Source organism: Bos indicus, chromosome 4 (assembly GCF_029378745.1).
Source record: "Bos indicus isolate NIAB-ARS_2022 breed Sahiwal x Tharparkar chromosome 4, NIAB-ARS_B.indTharparkar_mat_pri_1.0, whole genome shotgun sequence".
In the NCBI taxonomy this organism is placed as follows: Eukaryota; Metazoa; Chordata; class Mammalia; order Artiodactyla; family Bovidae; genus Bos; species Bos indicus.
This window is the reverse complement of record NC_091763.1, coordinates 29,202,918-29,225,707: the sequence shown is the minus strand read 5'-3', so window position 1 is coordinate 29,225,707 and position 22,790 is coordinate 29,202,918. Positions and strand designations below refer to the sequence as shown.

General features: G+C 38.1%; 1 protein-coding gene across 2 annotated transcripts in view; it reads left to right on the top strand.

The window, feature by feature from the left end:
- The first annotated feature begins 547 nt into the window (after positions 1-547).
- MACC1 (MET transcriptional regulator MACC1) overlaps positions 548-22,790 on the top strand; it is a 95,740-nt gene continuing 73,497 nt past the window's right edge. For both annotated transcript variants that reach the window (XM_070787570.1, XM_070787569.1), the window contains exon 1: positions 548-695. The gene's annotated coding sequence lies outside the window, so the exon portion shown is untranslated. The remainder of the gene's footprint in view (positions 696-22,790) is intronic.

Sequence of the window (22,790 nt, the reverse complement as noted above, 5' to 3'; positions counted from 1 at the left end):
TCTTGTTCACATTTTAAAATCACATTTAAAGTAATCCAGGGCATTTACAAATTGAAGGGTAAAATGTTTCTATTATACCTTTTAGCACCTGTGAGTGACAATCACAATGCTGATGCAGGATTAACTAGAGGCTTTCAGGATTTACCTGGGAAGTTCTCATTCATCTGTTGCACAAGGTAATGAGGCATCTCTGCCCTGAATCACTGAAAGAGAATCTGGTGTGGCAGGTTGCACAGCTGAATGAGGATTTGTTTGCATAAAGTCTTTTTCGTTCCAACAGTGAGGGCACCTTCTTGTTGGCAAACATCAAACCTTTTTTTTGTTTCCTTTTATAGATATAATTTCGTATTTACAAATTGTTCTTAAATATACCCACCCAATACATACATGTTTACTTTTTGCTTTGTTTTTCCACCTTCCCAGAGCAAAGCTGCACCCTCTTCTCCCGGTTTCAGGTGAGAAATTTGAATTGTGGGTATTGTAGTTCTTCTCTCTGTTAGGGTTTCCGGTTGAGCAGCCTGGAGTCATACCACAAGGACTCCTAGTCCCAGGTGGCTCAGTAAGTAATAGTTCAGGCGCCACATACAGAGCAAGGCACGTTTGTAAGGAGTCCTTGGTTTTGGGTAGAAAGACTTCCATTCACTCTACCAAATAATGTTCCTGAACTGAAGAGACTGGGGTTCATTTCTGCAATTGTAAGTGCTGCTTTTAAAAATTAATTCTTTTCACTATTGATATATGGTACAAATAGGAAATTGTGTCATTTCCAGAACAATTGAATAAAGTAAATATTTCTTCCTTCCCAAGGCCTCCTTGGGAAAGAAAAAGAGAAGGTAATTGACACTCTGTGGGTTTGTGGGACATGGTTTAGAATAAATTTTAACACATAAAATAAATACCTGAGACATGGCATAGGATGAAATAACTTATGAAAAGAACAATAAGACATGCTACCTTCAAAGTCAGGTATAAACAACAACAACAATAGAACCCCACTTTGACTGACTTCAAACATGTGGATGGTTGAAATCCTTTGAAACTTTAAAATATTTCAAAAGGCAACAGCTGTGTTGAAAAGACTGTGGATGTTAAAGTCAGATAAAGTTAGATTCAGTGGCCCTACTTCTTAGATGTGTGAACTTTGGCACAATATTTCACCTTGTGGAGCCCCCATTTCCACACTTGTAAGGTGGGTATAAAACCTACTTCACTGGATTAATAGTATAAATGAGTGTTGTGCATTATACTGAATAGATGCCTAGACAATAGCTACTGGAGGGTGGACTTTCTTCATAATGAAGTTTCAATTCAGCTTCAAAAACAGATTAAAGGGATAATTTATTGTAGGATTCCACTTATATGAGGTATTAAGAGTAGTCAAATTCATGGAAACAGAAAGTAGAATTGTGGTTGCCAGGGGTTAGGGAGAGGGGGAAATAGGAAATATTTAGTAGGTAACGAGTTTCAGTTTTGCAATTTGAAAATGTTCTAAAGATTGATTGCACAATAATGTACATATACTTAACAGTGCCGTGCTCTACACTTACAAATGGTTAAGATGGTAAGTTTTACATCATGTGTTTTTACCACAATTTAAAAAAACCAGATCAAGGAGTGCGTAGTTAGAATACTGGTGCCTCTTATTTATGAAAGTATCTCTGACTCCTTAAAACATGTCTAAATCCATTTTCAGTGGGTCTGATTTTAGGGTTGATATTGGATCACCTGTGTTAATCTCTGGTTTTTACATAATAATAATTAGCAGAGAGGATAATGCAATTTTGCTGTATTCTTAAAGTCATCACTATTTTTGTGGAGATCCTTTTATATCCTCCATAACTTAATTATGTGATTAATTTATAATAGTGAGATTTCATCATTACTGTACAGAATATAGGAATTGTGAAGTCATAGTTTGGTTACAACACACTTAAAAACTTTAGAAACAGCTTAAATGTTTTATTTATTTTGGTGTTCTCACCTTCCCTGGACCTAATTTATAAACAGATAATTTTATGTGTCTGTCTTAGAGATAATAAAGACTATTAAGATAGGATGGTGTTTAGCTAATACATTTTAAGACAGGATGGTGTTTAACAGATCCTGTCTTAAAATGTATTAGCTAATTTGGAGGACAAAAGGCAATTTGAAATGAAATTGATTTTAGATTTAATAACATACAATGAAAGTATGTCATTGTTAAATTTTTGGAAAATCTCTTGAAAGACTACACCAATGCCTAGCTGTCTATTAAAGCTATGTGTCTTCTATGGTATTTGGTGATAACTGAAAAGGTAATGGCAACCCACTCCAGTACTCTTGCCTGAAAAATCCCATGGGTGGAGGAGCCTGGTAGGCTGCAGTCCATGGGGTCGCGAAGAGTCAGACACAACTGAGCGACTTCACTTTCACTTTTCACTTTTATGCATTAGAGAAGGAAATGGCAACCCACTCCAGTGTTCTTGCCTGGAGAATCCCAGGGACGGGGGAGCCTGGTGGGCTGCCGTCTGTGGGGTCGCACAGAGTCAGACACGACTGAAGCGACTTAGCAGCAGCAGAAGGTGATAGTAACTGGTATTTGTGACAAGTGTGTAAAGTTTTGCATGGGATATATCATTTAAATGTAAACTCTCTCAGGAACTATGTCAGGAAGTCCCGGGTAGGATTAAAGTGAAAACAAAGGAGAAGGAAAGCTGCAGAATCAGTTGATAAATATAGTATACTATCTAAAAGGGCATTACTTTTGCTGTTGAATGTCATTTATAGTCTACTCTCTCTAGGACATGCCATTTATTCACTTAACAATTACTTCTAACAGTCCTACAATGTCCTCCCACTGGGCTGGGCTTTGGGGTTAGAGTGACTGAGGCATAGCCCTTGAGGGGATCCTATTCTACTAGAGGAGGTATGTACTTATAAATAGCTAAAGGCAGAAAGTGCTAATTCATGACACTCAAGTCATTCCTGGCCTCACTGTTGGTTCATTCCTACTGTTTAGAGTATACGGTGCTCAGGATCATGAGATTAAAGAAGTTTCCATAAGTCTTTGCTTGAACTGTAATAATTAGAGGACAGAAAAAAATAAATTTGAAAACTTGAATGTGAGTGGGTCAAAAACAAAGTGGAATGACTTCCCTGAACATGGAAGAAATACATACCCAGAATCTCAGAGGAAGGGGAGTTCATAGTGTCTGGAATAAATAACAGGTGCTGGGAATGAAAATGGAAGAGGGGGATGGGAATTCAATAGCAAAACAACAATAATAATAATTTATAATAATAATAAATGATAACAGTCAAAATGCTTTTGAGTTTTTAAGCTTGGGCCTGAGAGAATAACAGTAATACTGAAGCAAAAGAGAGGGGAGCTAGTTCTTTGGGGGGAAATGTGCTTCAGGCAATTTGAAATCGGAGCTAAGCTGACCTTTCAGTGGAAAGGGAAACTGCATTGTTAATCATGTGGAATTGGAATTCTGGAGAGCCATCAGAACTGGCCAGAGAAATAGAGACAGCAAGCAAGCACCTCTTTCAGTAAGATGAAGCAGTTCTGTTCTTCCTCATGCCTCACTCATAGAGGCTTGCTGAAGAAAGAGAATCTCCAGGTATCTAGGGATGGAGAGGGGAAAGAAGACTAGATTGACTGCTTCCACAGCTTTATTTTGTCTCAGGGTTTCTCTCTTGATTACTATAGTCACTACTTGCTCAGTGATGACGCTTCTTTGTAAGAGCCTTCCTGGGAAAAAACAGAAACATCATCTCTAGCCAGGAGACTGACCACTGGGTTTACTTTCCAGGAATGGTAGAGGGGAGTTTTTGTCTTCTGTTTCCATTGGGAAGAGCACTTAATTTGGAAGTTTTCCTAAAAAATACAATACATAGTAGATTTCCATTTAAAGATAGACAGATATCATAAAGCCTTGCACACTCACCTTCCAGTCTAGCAAAAAAAAAAAAAAATTTAGAAATTAAAAAAAATCAAGTGCTCTACCTGGTTCTGTTTCTCCCTTTGCTACTTCAGCAGTTACTGCTTTTCAGTCTTTGTAGATTTTCTCTCTGTTGTATGCTTTTATTCTTTTGTCTACCTTTATTTTTATATTTTACTATTTCTACTGCCATTGAACATATCCATAAATATTATATAAGCTTGTTTTAAAGTTGAAAGATTTTATAAAAACCCTAGTGTATACAGTGTTCAACTGCAACTTGCTCTGTTCTTTTAACCTCGTACTTTTGAGGATAATCCATATTGATTTTTGTAGTACAACTTATTAGTTTTCATAGCAGCATGGTATTTTGCTATCATAAGTAGAATTATAAATAATCTTATACATGCCAGTTGTATACAAATGTAAGATTTATTTTAGTGAATATTTCATAGATTTGCTGAACCATAGTCATGTATATCTTCAAATTTATGAGATACTGATGAATTGCCTTCTAAAATATCTATCCCATATTTTGTTCATACACAATGAAGGAGAATTCCTGTTTCTCCCTAATCTCAAGACACTTATTTATCTTAAATGCTCTACATAAATAATCTCTCCAGATGTAACTGAAAACCAGATACTTTTGGCATCTTGGAGACTCAGATATGTTTGTAGCATTGTAATCTCTAAAATATAGTGCAAAATTTGATCTTAAATCAACTTCCTTGTTTCTCAACCTATGGTGTGAGAGAGCAACTGAATTTTCTATTTAGTAGACATTGTTGTTGCTCAATCACTAAGTCATGCCCGACTCTGTTATTCCGTGCACAGTGGGCTTCCCTGGCCTTCACTATCTCCCACAATTTGCTCAAATTCATGTCCATTGAATCAGTGATGCTATCTAACCATCTTTTCCTCTGCCACCCCCTTCTCCTTGTGCCTTCAATCTTTACCAGCATCAGGGTCTTTTCCAGTGAGTCAGTTCTTTGAAACAGGTTGGCAAAGTATTGAAGTTTGAGCTTCAGCATCAGTCCTTCCAAAGAATATTCAGGGTTGAGTTCCTTTAGGATTGACTGGTTTGATCTCCTTGCTGTCCAAGGGACTCTCAAGAGTCTTCTCCAGCACCACAATTTGAAAGCATCAATTCTTTGGTGCTCAGCCTTTTTTATGGTCCAACTCTCACATCCGTATATGACTATTGGACCTTTGTTGGTCAAGTGATATATCTGCTTTTTAATATTCTGTCTAGGTTTGTCATAACTTTCCTTCCAAGGAGCAAGTCTTAATTTCATGGCTGCAGTCACTGTTCACAGTGATTTTCAAGCCCAAGAAAATTAAATCTGCCACTGTTTCCACTTTTCCCCCAACTATTTGCAATGAAGATGGGACCAGATGCCATCATCTTCATTTTTTGAATGTTGAGTTTTAAGCCAGCCTTTTCACTTTTGTATTAATAATAATAATGATACCATGTACCAAATACTGTCTTAAGTCCTTTAAGTGAAATATATGACTTAATTAATTTGAGGGTTAAGATAATGATGTTCTGCCATTTTAGAGATAAAGAAACTGATTCACAGAAATACCATGTCAATAGTAAGAGGTGGTGAAATTTGTATCTACTCAGACTATTCCAGCTAAGACAAGTGATAAAAGGTAGGTGGGAGCAGACTGGAAAAAGAGACATCAAAGTAGCATAGTCCTAAACTTCCAAAAGTTTAAAATCTAGCCACTATTTAATAAGATAAAAAGAGCATAATGAAGTGATGAGAAGTGTCAAATAAGTCTATATTTGTATGGAGAAAATTTAATTTTGCCTAGGAAACCTGGAAATGATTTTCATAAATGATCAAACTTTACTGAGCCTTGGAAATTAGAGAAAGGAAGTTAAAGAGGCAAAAACAAAGGGAGTAGCTACTTATAAAATATAAGGAAATAGAAAGTACAAAATATATTTGGTAAAATTAATTTATCCAGCCATTGACTCAACAAATAATTTCTGAACATCTGTTGTGTGTGAGGCACTGACCTAAACTGTGGGACACAGCAGTGAACAAAAAAGACCCCATCTCTCTCCATAGGTAAGTGTGGTTGGTGATGTAGTATTCGGGGAATTGGGGGCAAAAGATGAAGGAAATAAGATTGGAAAGATAGATTGCTTATAATTATGAAGCATTTTCAAATATCAGCCTAAGAATTGTGCACTTTATTCTGAAGGCAGTGAGGAATCAGTGTGAGTCACTGTGGGGTGAGTGGCATTATTCAATTATTTATTCAGTAAACATTAATTCAGCGGGCTTCCCAGGTGGCTCTAGTGGTAAAACCCCGCCTGCCAATGCAGGAGACATAAAGGACAGGGTTCAATCCCTGGGTCAGGAAGATCCCCTGGAGGAGGGCATGGCAACCACTCCAGTATTTTTGCCTGAAGAATCCCATGGACAGAGGAGCCTGGCAGGTGACATAGCATCATACAGAGTTGGACATGACTGAAGCGACTGAGCACACAAACATTAATTCAACCTGAGCTTTACTTGGTCCTGGGGATACGAAGATTGAGGGAGTGATAAGCATGTGTATACAGTTGATAATGCTATGTAAGAAATAAGGTGGGAGTTGCAAAGCATAGGAAAGCCTAACAGAGGCTGGAGTGTGTGGTGAGAAGAGGGGGACCATGGTAGGAGATCCTAGAAAGTAGCCAGTTTTGACCTAATGAAAATTTATCAGAGTAAAACTTTAGGTGTGTTTCCCTTCCAATTTTTTAATGTTCAAAAGAAAATAAATTTTATTAACTGACATATCATTTCATATATCAAACTTTTTAATTTTCTGAAACTTTCTCCTCAATACCTATATAGAAATATAATTCTCAATCCTCAAACTAGAGTGCTAGGAGAAACCTTTTTATCCTTTGCTATTTGAAAAATAGCAGGTCTTAAGCAAAGTAAACAATCTCTGCTTACTAAACCATTCTCTTTTTGGATGGTTTTAATAAACTGAAAATTCAATAAAAACATTACTTGTTTTTGAATATCAATAACTGAACATTGTTTTCTAGTTGTAAAGGTTAATTCCTCAGTATTTACATGTAGATTGCAAGCATACAGTATGGATGCATTTTTATGTTCTGCCTGTAATCCAGCCTATTTTTCTGTATTATCATGTGCAAAAAAAAAAAGTATGTTATAGCTCACCTATTTATGGAAAAATATAGACTCATTTATTCAGTCCATGGTATTTCATTCAAGTTTCTAAATCTTATTTATAAATGACTTGGTCAGTTATTTGGAAAGGGCATTTCACTTGGGTATAGACACAACTGTGTCAGAATGTCAGGGCTGAAAAAAGATGTTGGAGACTTTGTGCCAAATAGAAAAACTTAAAAAAATTAAGCAATGAATAGAGGCCTTACTGTGTATGTAAATATATTTACAAAGATATTAAAGAAAAAATGTAAAGTAATTCTTGCCACAATAAGAAAATGCAAATAATATGTTAGCATATAGAATGTGAAGTAAGCTGAAACTCCAGGTTTCAGATTTCTCGTCTGCGAATTCTCTCCTCATAAGCACGACATGGCAGCTTTCAGTTTTTTCCAACTCTTTCCAGTAAGAAATATTGTAAACATATGGAATGTCTAGTGCCTTTCCTTTTTTTACTTAATATATCTCAGTGATTGACCCATATCATTGCATATGAGAAAACCACATTATTTTTTTCCTGCAATGGCTGTGGATATGCCAAAGATTTTTATTGGTCTCATATTGTTGATTTTTATGTAATTTCTAGATTTTGGCTATAATTAACAGAGCAAGAGTGGTCAAGGAGGTTAAATTGGAAAATTTGGCCAAGATTCTAAGATAACTGTTTTCTGACTAAAATCCCAAGTTGGGAATATTTTCACAAGTATTGACTCCTCACCCACCTCTAGGTTATAAGGAAAAATAAAGGGAGGATAAAACACTGAGAGGATTTTATAAGAATGATTTTTGAAGAGCTAACCCAGTGTGGAGAGGTAGAAGTGAGGGATGGTCTTTTTTATCTCAAACATAGAGGAAGTGGCTTTGCTATATACTCCTGGAAAGTTTAATGTGTTTTCCTCTAGAAACGCAGAGCTAAGGGGGACATCACTAAGAGAAGAATTAGATGCATTGCTCAGTTCACAGGTGATACAGTTATAAGCTTCTGAGGATTCCCCAAAGCTCACTCATGTACATGTGCACACACTCACCCCCATACACAGTGTCAGTAATAAACACTGCAGAGCCAAAGCCAACTTTCAATCACACTAATAGAGTAAAAATGTTCTGTTTATTTCTCCTTTTTCTTCCTTATTCTCCAATTTTGGAGGCTTCAGTAACAGGAGCTTGCAAGTTGGGTGACAGAGGAAGTGAGGTAGAAAAAGAGAAGGTGTGCACAGCACTCCTTTTCCAGAAGCCTGTAGACTTGTAGGGCACGAGAGCAGGGAGATCGGTCTTACACCAAAATGTTGGTATGCTGATGGAAATATTGGATGGGGCATTCTAATTCGTGAATCAAAACTGTATTTTGCAACTTTAAATAACCACAGAATTTTCTTTAAATCTCAGAGTAACCAAAAGATACATGGGGCCAATTGGGGAATTTTCGTCAGTGGTATTGGGAAAAACTTCCCCCAGTGAATATGTTTTTAAAAGGAAAGTGGTGGACAAAAATACAATTGCATTCTGATTCATCTCACAAATTGTTTCAAATGGTTACATGTGTATCTTTGCCTATATGTAAGCAAAACTCTCATTCTTAAACAAAGACAATGTATCTATGAATTTCCAGAACAGAGTAATTAACTTGCAGTAAGAATAACTGAAATTAAAACTACTGTAGACAGAGTATAGAGAGTATTTCTAGAAGACTCTTGAGAGTCCCTTGGACTGCAAGGAGATCCAACCAGTCCATCCTAAAGGAGATCAGTCCTGGGTGTTCATTGGAAGGACTGATGTTGAAGCTGAAACTCCAGTACTTTGGCCACCTCATGCGAAGAGTTGACTCATTGGAAAAGACCCTGATGCAGGGAAGGATTGGGGGCAGGAGGAGAAGGGGACAACAGAGGATGAGATGGCTGGATGGCATCACTGACTCGATGGACATGGGTTTGGGTGAACTCCGGGAGTTGGTGATGGACAGGGAGGCCTGGTGTGCTACGGTTTGTGGGGTCACAAAGAGTCGGACACGACTGAGCGACTGAAATGAACTGAACTGAATTTGGTATGGTAATGTGTCTTTTAAAATTTAAATTAATTAAACTAATTAAATTTTAGGCTAATTAAAATTAGCAAAAATGAAAAATTCAGTTTCTCATTTGCATTAGCCTTATTTCAAATATTCAGTAGCTACAAGTAACTATTGATTATGTGATTTGACAAAGCAGATATAGAATATTCCCCAAATCACAGAATTTTTGTTCCCTATTACAGACATTAAACTGTTTAATTCTCATGAAACATAGGGGGAAAATTATAGTTATTGTTCCCACTTAGTAAATATGAAAATCTAGAATCAAAGAGGTTTAGAATCTTGAATTTCTTTGATTCCAGGTCCCCTGATCTTTCCTCTAAACCACACTGGTTTACCCTCAAGGCAAGAAGATAAAAAAAATTAGTTTCACTCTACTTTCAGAATGCAATGGGGGATATCCTAAAATCTAGAAATCCCTAAGGGAAGGAAGACTTGCTCATCTCAGTGCTACTGGATTGGTGGGGAACAAGTCTTATTTCTAGTTTCTCAGTCAGTTAAGTTCAGTTCAGTCGCTCAATCATGCCAGACTCTGCGAACCCACAGACTACAGTACATCAGGCTTCCCCTGTCCATCACCAACTCCTGGAGTTTACTCAAACTTGTGTCCATTGAGTCAGTGATGTCATCCAACCACCTCGTCCTCTATTATCCCTTTATCCTCCTGCATCAATCTTTCCCAGCATAAGGGTCTTTTCCAATGAGTCAGTTCTTCGCATCAGTTGGCCAAAGTTTCAGCTTTAGCATCAGTCCTTCCAATGAATATTCAGGACTGATTTCCTTTAGGATGGACTGATTGGATCTCCTTACAGTCCAAGGGACTCTCAAGAGTCTTCTCCAACACCACAGTTCAAAAGCATCAATTCTTCTGTGCTCAGTTTTCCTCACAGTCCAACTCTCACATCCATACATGACTACTGGAAAAACCATAGCCTTGACTAGATGGACCATTGTTGGTAAAGTAATGTCTCTGCTTTTTTAATATGCTGTCTAGGTTGGTCATAGCTTTCCTTCCAAGGAGCAAGTGTCCTTTAATTTCATGACTTCAGTCACCGTCTGTAGTGATTTTGGAGCCCCATAAAATAAAGTCGCTTACTGTTTCCATTGTTTTCCCCATCTCTTTGCCATGAAATGAAGGGGCCGGATGCCATGATCTTTGTTTTCTAAATGTTGAGCTTTAAGCCAACTTTTTCACTCTCTTCTTTCACTTTCATCAAGAGGCTTTTTAGTTCTTTACTTTTTCCCATAAGGGTGGTGTCATCTGCATATCTGAGGTTATTGATATTTCTCCCGGCAATCTTGATTCCAGCTTGTGCTTCCTCCAGCCCAGCATTTCTCATGATGTACTCTGCATATAAGTTAAATAAGCAGGGTAACAATATACAGCCTTGACATACGCCCTTCTTGATTTAGAATCAGTCTGTTCTATGTTCAGTTGTAACTGTTGCTTCCTGACCTGCAAACAGATTTCTCAGGAGCCACGTCAGGCAGTCTGGTATTCCAATTATTTTAAGAATTTTCCACAGTTTATTGTGATCCACACAGTCAAAGGCTTTGGCATAGTCAATAAAGCAGAAGTAGATGTTTTTCTGGAACTCTCTTGCTTTTTCAATGATCCAACAGATGTTGGCAATTTGATCTCTGGTTCCTCTGCCTTTTCTAAATCCAGATTGAACATCTTGAAGTTCACAGTTCATGTACTGTTGTAGACTGGCTTGGAGAATTTTGAGCATTACTTTGCTAGTGTGTGAGATGAGTACAATTGTGTGGTAGTTTTAGGATTCTTTGGCATTGCCTTTCTTAGGGATTGGAATGTAAACTGGCCTTTTCCAGTCCTTTGGCCACTGTTGAGTTTTCAAATTTGCTGGCATTTCTAGTTTCTAATACAGCCTGTTTTGCAATCTATAAAATTTATTCCTATAGATGTAGATTCAACTAAAAGACTGTTTTAATGAATGGGGAATATTTTAGTAGCAATGTTGTTGGTTTAGCCGTTCAGTTGCGTTCTACTCCTTGTGACCCCATGGACTGTAGTCCACCAAGCTCCTCTGTCCATGGGATTCTCCAGGCAAGAATACTGGAGTGGGTTGCCATTTCCTTCTCCATTAGCAGCAATAGTGAAATACTAAATAACTACACTTAACTAATATTTCACCTTCACTTTTGTATGGTTCTCTGAGAAACTACTCAGTGACTTGGTTATGCATAGATTGTTTTAAGACCAGGTTTACTTTCCATTGTTTTTACAAAATAAATATACAAAATTCATAATAAAACCATTGCTTCACACTAAACATCTAATGGTGTGAACATGTAACTGTTTTATTGGAGAAAATATGAATCCAGATGGCTCAGCCTTGAGTTCTTTTCATAAACACTTCATGATACAATGGGGCTCACTCTTGTATCTCCTGATCCCAGCTATTCCTTTCATCCCTCTCTGTTGTTACTGCTACAGACTGTGTACCCCTTCCTCTGGGTCTCACCTGTTGTGTCCAGCTCTTTGCAATCCCATGGACTATACAGTCCATGGAATTTTCCAGGCCAGAATACTGGAGTGGGTAGTCTTTCCCTTCTCCAGGGAATCTTCCCAACCCAGGGATTGAACCCAGGTCTCCTGTACTGCAGGCAGATTCTTTACCAGCTGAGTCAAAAGGGAAGCCCTACCAGCACCAGTTAAGGTCATCTTTATATTTGACTCTTAAATTCAGATGATATAGTGTCACTTCTTTCCTTTAAAATATATGCTTTTAAATAAAGAAACATAAAAACAGAAATTTATCCTGCCAAATAATACCCAGTTATTTGAAGACTTTACAAAACAAAGATGTAGTAAGCCAGACAGAGAAAGACAAATTCCATGTGATATCACTCATATATAAAATCTAAAATAAAAATAAAGCCATACAATTGACCCTATATGCAAAACAGAAACAGAAGGTCCTTAGCTCTTCCTGAATCTTTGACATGGCTCCATATTCTCTCACCATCTCTTCAGTGCACAAAGGCCTCCCCTGGAAGTCCTAAAAAGAGCTCCAAAGAATCCTCCACTCCCCATTTCCCTGCCTGTTTTTTTGTTTGCTCTCCTGCCACACAACTCTCAGCCTGCTGCTATCTGGCAGCCCACACTGGGTCCCTGCTGGCCTCAGATTCCCACCAGCCCTCACCTGGTGAAGTTCCCTCACCTTCAGATCCTCTGTGCTTTCCTTACTTTGCCTCATCTTGCTGCCCCTCACCAACCGCCTTCCCCTCACCCTGCTCCCCACCTCATGTACTGGTTTCCCTTCCTCAGCTGCCTCATCCGACTTTCCTTCATCTTCAGTCTTTCCCTGCTCTCAGCTCTCCTTCATTTTCATTGTAGAGTTTTTCCTTGTGGAGATTTTGTTCCTCCTCCTTGTTGGGAAGCATAGTACAAAATAGCCGTAAAAGCAGAAAGTCCTTGGGAAAATGGCGAAGGGCCAGAAGTACCCAGCTTTGTACTGTGGACAGAAAAACATCTCCTGCCTTTGGTTATGCTCGGCACCAAGATTTAATAATAAATAGGGATGTTACTTGAGAAAACGGGTTGTGCTATAAGCACATGATCACTTAGAGCGCGCTGTCCTTGAAATGTTTTTACTGATTATGTGTTAACCCCGTATATGCTCTGCTGGCCGTATACTTTAAGCTCTTTGTTCCTGCTTCTATAAAAAGGCTTGACTGCAGAAATAAACTTGTCAGTCCTTGGGGAAAAAAAAGAAAGATGTACAACTATCTGGGTTGGTTTAGGGTGACACTTTCCTGGGTACTGAGTAATATGAAAAACACTCAGCAATGGCTATGGCATGGATGCTAACTTATCAGAATGGATGCTGGTCAGCATATAGTACCCGGTGTTCTCACTGAGTATCCACTCTGCCTAGAAGCATGGATAGTCATGAAAATATTGCCTGGCTTTTATAAGCTTCCAATATTAGATAACACTCATGTTTCCAGTCTTGGGTGGCATGGGATATCTTGGGAGCCTAACTATGAGGATGTTTCTCTTGGTTCAAGCAAAGAGTAAATGAGGTTCTGACGGTTGAGAGCATTACTTGGCTCCCCTTTTATCTAATTACATTGCTTGATCTCTCATGCCTTGAGTTGAGTTTGGCTGTTTACTGAAGTTGAAATTCCCTATTCTTAAACTATGCTCTCTTGCTTGTTGAGGTTTGACAGCAATTTATTTTCTCTTTTAGGATTTGTTGTTATGATCAGTAAGTTGGTTGAGAATGTTGATACCAGAAGTCTCTCAGTGACCTGTTATCTTTCGTGGGTGTCATGATTTTCTTCCATTTTTATTCTTATCATTTTGAAATATAACTTAGTAATGGTTGTTTCTGAGAGAGACATTTTTATGTTTAATTGTAGCTCTCTGTTTCTAGTAATCTTTTAAAGAGCGTGTGTATGTGCGAGTATGCATATAGAATGATATAGCCACTTGTTTTTCTTTATTCTCTATCTTGCTAATAATTGTAGAATAATATGGATTTCCAAGGTGGTGCAAGTGGTAAAGAATCTCCCTGCCAATGCAGGAGGTGCAAGAGATGCAGGTTTCGTTGCTGGTGCAGGAAGATCCTCTGGAGGAGGAAGTGGCAACCCACTCCAGTATTATTGCCTGGAAAATTCCATGAAGCAATGAGCCTGGTGGGCTACAGTTCATGGGACCCCAAAGGATCAGACGTGACTGAGCACACATGCACACAGTTTACTCAGCTTCCCTAGTGGCTTCCCCAGTGGTAAAGAGTTCACATGTGATGCTGGAGATATGGTTTCAGTCCCTGAGTCAGGAAGATCCCCCGAAGAAGAAAATGGCAACCCACTCCAGTCTTCTTGCCTGGGAAATTCCATAGACAGAGGAACTTGGCAGGAGTTGCAAAGGAGTTGGACATGACTTAGGGACTAAACCACACCAGCAATAGTTAACTCACAGTTGCTTTAAAACTGTTCAGAAGACCTTTTTCTTTTATGAAAATACATTTAATTCACAAATTTCATATTGATTAATTTTATAGAACATTAATTTTATTCATTTTAAAATCTAAGCATTTCAATATAAACAAAATTATTTTGAAATAAAATCTATTTTTTATTTAAACCGGGTGATAAGAATTGCAAGTGGATTCCTATCCCCTCGTTCTAATCCTTATTTTAGAGCGTGGTTCTAAGTGGTTATTTCTTCATGTTTATGCAATGATCTTCACGTTGCTGGAGGGTGTGGTGGGGAGGATAGTGCTGGAGCACAGGTCAAGAGGGTGCCAGAGTGTCCATTGTGCTGGGCAAGGCAGGCCAAGCCCTTTACCTGTAACTTCAGTGGTATGTCCTGGGTTGAGCTGCTGCCACATTCTCTGCCATATACTCTCAAATCCCTTATATGTGTAAATCCCCTTTGCCCTGATAGCTTTGGCTGGGATGGTGCTTTTTTTTTTTTTTCCCTGATGTGCCTAAGCAGGAGAAAGTCAAATCTACCAACTCTTTATCTGTGGACCACATTTCCACCTTTGTAACTAATGCTTTTCTCTTCTACTTCTAGCTTCTTTGTGCGTGTATTGTATAAATCACATAATCTGTCTGTGTCTCAATTTCTTATCTGCAAAAGGAGCTCGTACTCTGGCTACTTTTTCTGCTAAGATAGTCCTGAGGATTAATGAACTGACTTTCAAAAGCACAAGTGTCTGAGATGATAGGCCCTCCATAAATTCAAATTACAATTATTACTATCCTCCCTTTTATTGCCAGGAGAATAGTAACTCAAATGGGATCTAGTTATTTATAAAGGGCTTTGCATTTTAAGAAGTATTTTGTAATCTTTAATAACTTAGAAAAGCCTCTCCCTGCACAGTCTCAGCATCATGCTTCTATTGAAAAAAGGATTCATATAGATCTTTTTCATGAACTCATTCATTGTTTTGCTGATTCAGATTATAATTTTTCAATCCTATTTTGTCTTATCCTTGAAGGATTTGTTATATATCAAGGCTTCTTGGGGGGTATGAGATTTATTCTTCTAATTGAATTATTTGGATAATATAAATATAATTTGACTTATAAATTGGTAACCTTTATTAAAATATTGCTTCATTAGAATGGAAATGAAGAGATTAAAATTGAGGCTGAGATCTGTATTGAGAACTCCAGAATGGAGGCTTGGACCAGGGTCAGACTTCAGGAGCTTATCAAATCATGATTGAATTATCAAAGGGTGGAGCCTGGACAGAATGTTCACTTGTCCAAATAAGCCTTCAGTGTTTACCTTGGGCAGTTGATTTCCTTTCATCCCCTCCGCCCACTGCGAGACCAGCGTTCATTAAATTGATTCCTTGGCTGTACAGCTTTGTTCATTGTTTACACCCTGAAACTGTCTGGATACACTTGGCTCTTTATCCCTCTCGATCTCCCATGTTGCCTTTGGATCCAGTGCTTGATTCTGGTTCAGAAAAGTCCCTGGGGCTTTACCCAAGCACTAGTTTAATTAGTGCCAGGTTTTTTCCATCACTCATGAAAGGGGATCAGGCATTGCTTTGATCTAATATCTTTTTGGCAACAGTTTGCTTCTCTTCCCACCATTTTCCTTCATGCCCCAGGTATCCTGTGTTCTCCAGGACATCCAGAGGTATGTAGTCTTCATGAGGTTTCTTTACTAATACCCAGACTTCAGAACTTCCCCTTCTTTCTTTCTCTACCTGGATGAGTCAGTCTAGTAACTGGAAGGCAGTCTGCCTCATGACTTTGGTGTTTCAGGGTTTCATCACTAGAGAGTGCTATTTTCTTCTTATGATCCTTGAAATCGTTTATGTTGAAATGGTTTTTATTTAATAAATATTTCTATAAATGAAATCACATATATATTCTAGTGGACAAAGGAAGCCTATATATTTTAAGGATGAAAGCAAAAAATAAATGGTAGCTTTGGAAGCATTTCTCTTAGAAACCAAAATGTTAAGTCTACTATTAGCTGATCAAAATTTGTTTTAAACTTTTCTGTTTCATCTGAAGTTGAGTATGAAGAATAATGACTTTAAACTTCATTTTTCAAATATGGCTTTTTAAAACTTTACAAGATAAAGTTTGTCTGAAATCTTTGTACATCATACAATTACATTCTACTTTCTTAATTTTTATCTGGAGGCATTTGTGAAATAAACCATGCTCTCAAGTTTTTTCAGTCCTCAATTTATTGATAGTGGGAACACAAGGACATGTACAGATTTACTGGCAGACAAAAGAATTTGATATATATTATGTGAAAAATCAGAGTCAGCTCAACATTTTGAAATGTCCAAGAAAGAAAAATAAGTTGTCATTAAGATTCCACAGAATCTTTATCTTAGCTCTGCTTATTTAATACACAAAAAAATGCAGAGCCACATGATTTTTACTCAAGAAGGTCAAAAAATTTACATCTGTTAGTTTCACTTAGGCAATAGGCAAGGCGCAGAACCAATTGAAAGCAGACCTGAAAAGAAGAGATTGCTTGTCTTCCCCCGGGAGGGCCTAGGAGGAGCAAAAAAGAAAATAACGATTGCTGTCTTGTTAAGAAGACCTTAGACTCTCTTTAATTTTTAACAAAATTAAAAATTATTCAATCCTTTTCAAATACCACAATTTTAATGCAAAGCTCATTTTGGGATTAAACTTTCTGTTGTGATAAACATAAACATCTGGCATTCACGGAACCTGAGAACTGATGTGGACCTCATCACCACCTCTGTAAGTGTTTTTAGATAAACAACAACAGTTTCCATATTTATAAGAAATGACAACTGAATTTGATTGGTACTTTTCAGATATATATCATGGGAACTAGAAGGTCTATGGAGTGATTTCAGAGCTCCCACTGCAGTGAAAGTGGTGGCTAGCAAGGTGAGGGTTGTGGGCTATCCTCCCCTTACCTGTCAACCAGATGAGTGTTTCTTTTATCACTTTCCAAAACTTATTTCTCTAGGTTTTGCCCAATATTCCGTTTTCGGGAATTGTTCCTCTATGCATGAGAGAATTATGTTTGAAAACATTCAGTTATTGCTAAGGTGCTTTCATTTCTAAAGACATGTTTTCTATATATGTATACCAACATACATTGTTATATATTTATACACTACCTTTCCCCAATGGGACTTAAAGTACCAAATCACAAAATATACATACATAGTAAAATTGAAAACCATTAACAATGAAAGTTAAGCCTCATAAAATAATGGCAAGGTATAGTAGGTTGGGTGAAGAGATTAATTATATTAAACAAAAATATCAGGGGTGTGAGAATCTATTTTAATGTACAAAATCTCAGTCTAATCTTCCCTAGCTAAGGTAAAACCCAAAGCATGAGGCAATACTAATCTGTTTTTTAAAAAAATCTTTATTTTTAATTGGAAGATAATTGCTTTATAATGTTGTATTGGTTTCTGCCATATATCAACATAAATCAGCCATAGATACACATATGTCCCCTCCCTCCCACTTCCACCCCATCTCACCCCTCTAGGTGTCACAGAGCACCAGGTTGAGCTCTCTGTGTTACACAGAACTTCCCATTAGCTATGTTTTACATATGTAATGTATATATTCCACTGCAGCTCTCTCGATTCATCCCACCCTCTCTTTCCCCCACTGGGTCCATAAGTCTGTTCTCTATGTCTAAATCTCTATTTCTGCCCTGCAAATAGGTTGTACCACTTTTCTAGATTCCATATATATGCATTAATATACAATATTTGTTTTTCTGTTTCTGATTTCACTCTGTATAACAGGCCCTAGATTCATGAGGTAGATGAAACTAGTCTTTTAATAAGAGAAAATATTAAAATTCAGGGGAAGAAATTTTTTCTATCCCCCACATTGGAGAATAATTTGTCATACATGGCTTTATATGAAACATAATGGGCAAGTTTCCTGATTACAGTTTTACAGAAATATAGGGAAATTACATGTATGGTCATATCTTATCTTTACCAGGAGTAAAAACCAAGGAAGTAGTGCTAAGCCGTCACTCTGTAAAGACCATTTTGATAACAGGCTAGAATAATATGCTTTACTTTTAAAGCTGCCCACTTATTGGAATTGATTTAGGGATAAGACTAGAATTGGGGTGCTGTGAATGGTTCATATACCTTCTTCTAAGATTGGCATGGCTTTTAATAGAATCTACGTGATGGACAATTTTAATTTCACATTGTGAGAACATGTCTAAAAGGCAGATTTCTTTTGTTGTTTGTGAATACAGCAAAATGATGTTTTGTGTGGAAATAAAATTCCTGACATGGTCTTGTTTTCTTAGTTTTCTGTTGGACCTCAGCCAGCAGAACCCAGAGGTTGAGCTGGCTTTCAGCCAGCACCTGAGTGACTTAGGTGTGAGCTTTTAAGGGTACAGTAAAAGGAATGAGGCCTACTAACAGGCTCTTTATTCCTCTGCCATGGGACCAGATTAAAATGCTTCCCCTTGTGTTTATCTCTGCTGCTGCTGCTGCTAAGTCGCTTCAGTCGTGTCTGACTCTGTGCGACCCCATAGACAGCAGCCCACCAGGCTCCCCCGTCCCTGGGATTTTCCAGGCAAGAACGCTGCAGTGGGTTGCCATTTCCTTCTCCAATGCATGAAAATGAAAAGTGAAAGGGAAGTCGCTCAGTTGTGTCCGACTCTTGGCAACTCCATGGACTGCAGCCCACCAGGCTCCTCCACCCATGGGATTTTCCAGGCAAGAGTACTGGAGTGGGTCTCTAAGGAAAACTAAAAAGAACGAACATAGAAGGGGGCATCACTTGGCTGTACTATTTTCTAAGTTTGGAGAAGAGAAAAAAAGTTGGGTTCCTTGCCTCTGCCACCATTGTCAGAACCTGGCTTTCTTTTTAGTTCTATCACTGAAAATTTTATCATCTAAAATTCTATGATCTAAGGTTATGATATAAAAGAAAGATAAAACCCCTCAGAGCACCATGACTTCCTAATTTCACTGGTTTTAAAATGGATTCCATGTCATTTGTGAATAGTCAGATGATGGTGACAGGAGATGAGATCTTGATGGTCACATCATGAAGATCCTCTCATTTAACAGATGGAGACATGAGACTATCAGCAAGCGATGAGTCACTGCAGGTCACATAACCAGCTGGTCACAAACCCAGAACTAGCCTCCAGGTCTCACTCTTTCTATTCTACCACTCCACAGTGTCCAAAGAAATGATTATGTTACAATAGTCAATGTTTTATTTAAATATATCTACTTGAAACTGTGTGTGTGAGTATGTATTTGTGTGTGCAGACACATCCCTATTGTGTAAAGATGATAGATACGGGGATGGAGAACAGTGTTGGCCTTTTGATTTCTGGCGCCTGATGGTTTTACTTTGCTGTTCATGAGACAAAAAGGGAATAGAAAGAAGTCAAACTTCCCCAAGAGTCTGAGTTTACCTTCTTAATGACACGTTTATTTTTCCACGTCACATTTTGCAAAGAAGTGAGAAGTGGGCCTCCGCAACCTGGCCTGCTTTCCGTAGTTTTTGACGTTACAATAACTTCCTTAGTTTAGCTGCATCTTTTACAAGATAGCTCATAAAACCTCAGAAGCTGGTTTCTTAGAGCACTTGCATCAGTGACTGTAATAGGATGCGACTTAGAAGAGAAATGGCAATAAAAAAAATTGAAGACAAAGTTGCACCTTATAGCCATCACCTTGATATAACTCTTTTTTTCACTTCTCCAAATTTCTTCTCAGTTTTTAATCTGTAATATGTACATTTTTATACTTTCAATCATAGTTTATATAAACTTTCAAGATTAGCCTTTTCACTTAGATATACTATGTCTCATGTTAGAGGTTCTGCAACTATTTTGCTAAAAGAGGACATTATGTTCTAAGTTCATAGCTTATAATATATTTAATTATTCATCTATTGAAGAACATTTGGGTCATTTTCAGTTTATCTTTTTATTACATATAATGCTATGATAGAGAATTTTATAAACATAGCTATCCCTCTTACTTTTAAATTACTTTCTTAGGGAAAATAAAGATTATTTAGAAGGATTAAAATAATTATTTTAATTCCCCAAGGTGGGCTTCCCAGGTGGTGCTAGTGGTAAAGAATCCTCCTGCCAATGCAGGAGACATAAGAGATGCGGGTTCAAATCCCTGGGTTGGGATGATCCCCTGGAGGAGGGCATGGCAACCCACTCCAGTATTCTTGCCTGGAGAATTCCATGGACAGAGAAGCCTGGTGGACTACAGTCCACAAGGTTGCAAAGAGTAGGATGTGACTGAAGCAACTCACCATGCACACACATGTACATTCCCCAAGGACAGACTTTTGTGAGGCATGAAATTTATATAATTTGGGGAAAGGGGATCTTTGAGAAAAAGAGTATAAACCTACAAATATAAATTGTTAGGATTCCTCTCAGTGCCATGAAGGCTCATCACAGTGAGCCTTGTAACAGCCTCAAATTGTAACAGCCTTGTAACAGCCTCAACTTGTAACAGCCTCAGATTGTCAAAGTGGTAAATGCTCAAATACTGTAATAATTGCAATTTCATCAGTAAGATATGAAATACTTCATCTCTGAAACCTCATGAGTACTGTGACTTAATTACTTTAGTACTATAATAACCTGGCTACATTTAACATGGATAATTTGCTTTAGTGTACTTGTTTTACTTACTAGAAAGATCTTGTTTCATTGCCTCTTGCTATATAGCAAACTATCCCAAACCTTGGCCTTCATAATATGGATTATGGCTCTAAGGTTGCAGGTGGACTGGTCTAGAGGGCTCATGATGACTTCATATTCTCACCTGGAATTTTGCAAATGTGACCAGAAGTTGGGACTCAACTGGGCTTGTTGACCAGAGTACCTGTATGTAGGCTATCCAGCACGATGGCCTCGGAGCAGTCAGACTTATGACGTGGCAGCTGACTTCACTCAGAGCAAGTTTTCAAAGAGAATTGGACAGGGCCTCCAAGACTTCTATGATGGAGATTTAGAAATCTCAAAACATTGCTTTTTCCACACTCTAAGTCAAGCAAATCTCTAAGGCCCATTTGGATTCAAGTGGAATTTCAGTGAGACGATTATACAGTTGAACTGGAAATTATTTTTAATCTACCACAGGGTAACACATTTTTCTTGCTTGTGTACTTCTTATATCAATTACCTGTTAAATAACATCTTATATTGTCAACATAATTATGAAGGTTTAAATAGAATATTAAATGACTTTATGATAGTAAGGAAAGAGAAATTTTGTAACCTGCATAAATCTATTAAATGTGCCTTTAATAGAGTTGAAAAGTCAGAATTACTTCAATAGCCAACTTAAATAAGGTCACTAGTTTATGGTTATATGTTACATATTGTATATATTATATCCTTATCTTCCATTTCTTTCTTTCATATTTATTTATTTTATTCCTTTAGTAAGATGATAAAGACGGCACATTTAGGTATAGTCATGTCAAATAAATGGGCTTCCTAAGTGGCTCAGTGCTAAAGAATCCGCCTGCTAAGCAGGAGACATGGGTTCAATCCCTGGGTCAGGAAGATCCTTTAGAGAAAGAAATGGAAACCCACTCCAGTATTCTTGCCCAGGAAGTTCTATGGACAGCGAGCCTGGCAGACTAAAGTCCATAGGGTCACAAAGAGACAGATACAGTTTGCAAGTACACAGCAGCAGCAGCATGTTAAATAAATGCTACAGGAAAATTAGCATAGAAGAAAGGACATGTGAGCCCTTTGCCTGTTTGCCCTTAGCCTCCATTTCTGTCCTTCTCTGCTCCTCTGTGTATTGTAGGTTTGTGATACCCCACAGATTGCCTTTCGGTTTTTATTGCCAGCAAGATTCCAGTTAGGTCTTGCCAATGGGAGGTCCTGCCAAGAGACTGAGAAATGAAGGAGGGGGAAAGTGACTCACTTCCTGATTTCAGCTTCTGGGCCTCCATCTGCAGCAGCAAAAAGTTATGAACTCTAAGCATCCTCTGACCATTTCAATAACATGGTACAAAATTCTTCCCTAATTCACACACCTGCCTTTTGGTGTACTCCTTGGCTATACCAGCACCAGAACCTGCAGTAGAGATCTTCAGTAACCTTGGCTCCAGTTGAGTACTACCTCCTCAGCAGTTGAGCACCAGTTATACAAGGCCCAGTTATATTTCCAGCCACCCAGCTCTCTCCAGCACCTTATTTGTGGTCCAAGTATTGACACGGGACCCCTACTTGGTGTTTCCAGGGTCTCTTGAAGGACCTCAAAAATGTACTAGCAAGTGGGCAACTGGATTCTACACTCTCATCCTCCCTTTTGTTTCCTTGGTCTGGGAATAATAGCTCCTTCCTGCAGGTGTCAATATCTAGGTTAGTTCACATTCTGAATTTTTACTCTTTCAGACTTCTATGCTTGAAAGATCTCATATGATTTATTATTATTTTTTTTACTGGACCCTGAGTGATACAGTAGGAGCTGTATTACTGCTAGTCATTTGCAGATGTGGATAAAGTATCTACTAAGGGAGAATATTCAGATCAGAGCAGCTGGAGCAAGAGAAAGGTGAGCAAGCCATCCATAAAATATTGGTGCTTTGTTACCTGAG